This window comes from Capsicum annuum, chromosome 5, assembly GCF_002878395.1.
Source record: "Capsicum annuum cultivar UCD-10X-F1 chromosome 5, UCD10Xv1.1, whole genome shotgun sequence".
In the NCBI taxonomy this organism is placed as follows: Eukaryota; Viridiplantae; Streptophyta; class Magnoliopsida; order Solanales; family Solanaceae; genus Capsicum; species Capsicum annuum.
In genome coordinates, this window is record NC_061115.1 from 47,775,606 (window position 1) to 47,780,063 (window position 4,458).

At 31.4% G+C, this 4,458-nt stretch overlaps 1 long non-coding RNA gene across 1 annotated transcript; it reads right to left on the reverse strand.

Moving 5' to 3' along the window:
• Positions 1-1,190: 1,190 nt before the first annotated feature.
• LOC124898829 lies at positions 1,191-2,689 on the reverse strand. The gene is made up of 3 exons (XR_007055616.1): positions 2,549-2,689; positions 2,125-2,241; positions 1,191-2,001 (listed from the first exon to the last, which is right to left on the reverse strand). It is a non-coding gene; the product is annotated as an uncharacterized LOC124898829 (long non-coding RNA).
• Positions 2,690-4,458: the final 1,769 nt, after the last annotated feature.

Consider the following 4,458-nt stretch of genomic DNA (forward strand, 5'->3'; position numbering starts at 1 on the left):
GAACGAAAAGACAATTTTTGTTTCATAATGGTAATAGGATTTTCAAATATATATATATGCTAGATAGACATGGCCCGTGCTGAGTACGGACCCAATATCGATAAAATTAAATTGTTGTTAGCTCAAATTAAGGAATTGCACAACCTAAATTACACCCCCCACTGACTATCGGTGTTGCTCATTCAGGAAAAGTCCATTAGCATTAGTAAAAATATGTCAGTAAAGAGAAGTGGCTGCCAATGAAGAAGCAACATCATTTAACACACAAAATGTATATATGTAAAGGGTTTTATTTAAGTACTTGAATCCACTTTAGCTTTATCACCTCAGAAGTGGAACTATCTTACTACAAACATTTTACTACCAAAAATTAAAGCGTCTCAACCAAATTCAGCTTAATATCACCCCAATAATGTTTAATACCATACTTTATACATATATTCACAACATATGCAGACGACAAGAAATAATACATTTTCTAGTTGACCATCTTCAAGTATTTTTTACACATAATTTCTCAAAAATATAAGAACTATTTGTATCTTCAAATACAACACAAACGTATTGTCCCAATCTTAAAAATCAGTCTTCACTAGAATATGGACGAATCAATTTATTCAAGATATGTCTACGATTTGGTAAAAGGGATATCTTAGTAATTTAGAAACAAAGTCTATTCGTTCAAGCATCTGCAAATTGTACACAATATCAAATCATCATTAGAAAAGAAATCAAATATACTAACATACCACAGAATAACTTGCATCATTCAAAAATAAAAAGTAGGATGCTTAAACTGTAGGAAACATTCTGCTTGTACAACCTATAGCTCAAATTCTAATGGTGTCGCAATGTTATTTTTTTTTATAGTTCCTCCCTTGTTTGCATTATCAACACTCAATGCAGGCAAAGTAGTAACTAAGTATTGTAGGGAAATTCCTGTGTGTGCTGATATTATTAATAGCTAACAGTTGGCCCAACAAATTTTGATGACCACTAAGATTTTTCGATAGCCTAACATTAACTTGTTTATTTGAATGCACTCTGTTAACCAAAAAAAAAGTAAAATTTTCCATGACTTCATTAAACAAAGTATCAAAGAAACAGGATAATCGTTGGATTCGATCTTTCTACCCTTTTTCCCCATACTTTGTATCTTCACGGGGAAGTGATAAGGCATGTGTACATTTTACCCTCCTCATACCTCACTTGTGAAATTTCATTGGGTGTGTTCTTCTTTTAGGAGGCAATGGAGGTTGTTTCTCGTACAAGTTTTTCTCATGAATGTAGATGATAGTCCAATACCAAATTAACTTGATCCTATAATGATCTTCCTATATTTTTTCCTCTTTTTTTTTCTTTTTAGATAATTTATACTATACAACTACACCTACAATTCTGGAGCAATCAAATATACCGAAAAAGTCTTATCACACATACATAAAAGCAATATATAGAATAATCTGAGCGAACCTGAATCCCGATCAGATTGTGCGTCATTAACTCGATTACTCCATCCAGACGAACGACTTTTCCATCTTTCATAATTGCCTCGTGAATAACTACCGGAATGCCCTATGAGTAGGTGGGGATGAACTATAGTCGGTTCGTCTATACCCTTGCAAAGGAAAGCTGCCAGGTACTCTTTGGCGGTCTTGTATACCATGAGAAGTGTCTTCAAATTCACTTTTTAAATTAAGAAAATATAAATTATCAACATTCTCCACAATATTCAGAAGATATTTTTCCGTATTTTCTTTTTAATAATTGATATCAATATTGTATTATAGCGCTTAAACTTGAGAGTTGGAAAATAAAAAATGTATGTTAAGAAAAGATTTGAATACTCCCCTACATTTTTGCTTCTATTGGAACACAGGATTCCTTTTTTTGTGGAACTACCATTAACGTCTGGGAATTTTCATAATAACATTGAGAATATTCATTGAAGAAATTATTGCTCGGTACCTTTCTTGAAAATTACGTCATACCTGCTGGTACCTGCCAATTCGATTTTCAAAATACTTAAGCATATTTTCCAAGACACCTATTAGCTCAAAGGGGAAATATATCACATACCATGCAATAATTTAATGAATTTTGCTAACTAACAAGATGAAGTACCTGCATTTCGTAAGTTAAGAAAGCGAGATTGTCCGTTAACAACTGCATGATAAGGGTGCTATCCTTGTATAAATCCTCTCCTTAAGTGTTCAGTTCAATAATAGCTTCCTCAAATGTCTATAAAAAAGTAAATGATATATCCGAATCAGTTCACTAATTTTAAAAATCAAATTTGGTAGTTATTTTTATATGCAAAAGAACTAAAAATGAATAAAGTGAACCTCTTGTCGAACTATAAAGAAATGTCTACGTAGAACCGACATTTATCTGTTTTAGGCAGTTGCAGAAAACACTAAAAAGTTTATGAGCCTCAAGTCTGCAACTCAATTTCTGATAATGGTAGACTTCAATAAGAAGTTATTCATCTAAAAACTGGGACAAAGTTCATCATGCAATTGGTGAAAAGAATTAATTCTACCCATACCTGTATTCTATATTCTGGTGCTTCAAGCAAAAAAAATTAATGTGTGCCATTCATTGTTGATGTAGTATTCTATTACCACAGCCACATGGTCAAATATCCATATACTAAATTCACAAAGCTTAATAGTTGCCACAAATTTGGTCATGTTATTTTCAAACTATTTAAGCGAACACCACTCAGAAATGTACCTTTTTTCTGTTTTTGAGAAGTCATTTTTTTCTTGTAATCAGTAAACGAAAAAGTCATTTCTATCCTCAATTTATCACTGGAACACATAATAATGATAAGAACCTCTAACTTTTAGTGAATGGAGCATCTAATTCCACACAAAAGTGAGAAGTCCTTTCACTCTCATGATGAGATATTCACAATCACCTCAGATTGCATTAGCGGATAGATCATCTCTTACTCTATGCACTATATAGTTTCAATATACTTGGGATTATTATTCATTTGCTACACTTTCACCCGAATGACCCTAATGTTAAAATACTCGATAAACCATAAACTCTTCACATGCACACTTTTTTTAGAAGAACTCTTCACATTCATACTTCTGCAACACGAGAAAACACCAGAGGATCTTTGGTACTTTGCTCCACAGCTAAAAACATATCATCAAAATAAATTCTTATTATGATTTAGATGATTAGATTGAGGGGTTGCTTCATCTGTTAATCAAGTGGAACACGAATTCACAAATATAAGGATTTGAATCATAATTAGATCAAAGCATATTAACGTGAGCAGATTTCTTCCTAGATAAGATTTATTTATCTTCCGATAACAAACTCTTGTTTCTTTATTTTCTAACCGAAAGAGTTACGCCTAATGTACTTCTTGTATTAGACCTGTCCCAAAAAATAGATGAAAGAAAACTTAAATTTTTTAAAATACTTTTAACACACCAAAGCTAATATCTTCTGTTTAAGTACTATAACATATTTTGATGACATTTGTAGCTAAGATTCTAAAATAGATAGTAGCAATATATAAAATGTAAGCATATGTAGATATGCATTCAATGCACAAAAAATCTGCGTGTAAGGTTGACGGGAAGGTGAAAAGATTTAGGTAAAGATCCAAGAGAGAAAGAGAAAGTTTTAACGTAAATGAATATTACACCTATTTTCACAAATCCAATACATGTATTAGGGACATAATAAATGAAGTTTATAACTGTTCAATTACCCATTAAATGGAGCCGAATTTGTAATACAACTTTTGTTTCTTTTGGTACAATTGACTTGTGCTGTGTTGGTCCTCTTGTTGGCTTATATATATGGTTAATGTTTAACACATTTAGATATTTAATAACTGCTCCCTCAAACTCTAATATAGTAAATTGTTGGGATCTTTTATATAGTTCAAAATAAGTAATTTTTAAAGTTCAAGAGTGTATTAATTATTTTAGTGTTTTTTGCTGATTTATCCTTTTTAATGATGTTTTAACTACATACTTTACATTTTCGAGAAGACAACTCTTTACTTTTAAGAACTTGGAACGAATAAAAAGGGGAAATATTAAAAAATCACCCTTTAATTTATGTCTTAAAATATCTTTCTTAAAGCTTGTGTCACACCTCAAAAACGCTTATATTGGACTAGAGGGAATATTACAGTAATAAAATTCACATTTGCACAACAACAAATCCAGTATAGACGTACAAAGTGGGTCTAAAAAGGATATTATTGTAGGCAGATCTTACCTCTACCTTAGAGGTAGAAAGGTGCAGAGGTTACTTTTGATAGATTTTTCAGCCCAAGATTAAAATAATCTAGAAAAATATATAATGAAGCGCAAGAGAGACAATTATAGATAGTAAAAGAAATAACAAATAGTAACAGGACAACATACGACAAAATATAACTATAGTCAAACTATACGAAACAACAGATAGTAACATAAA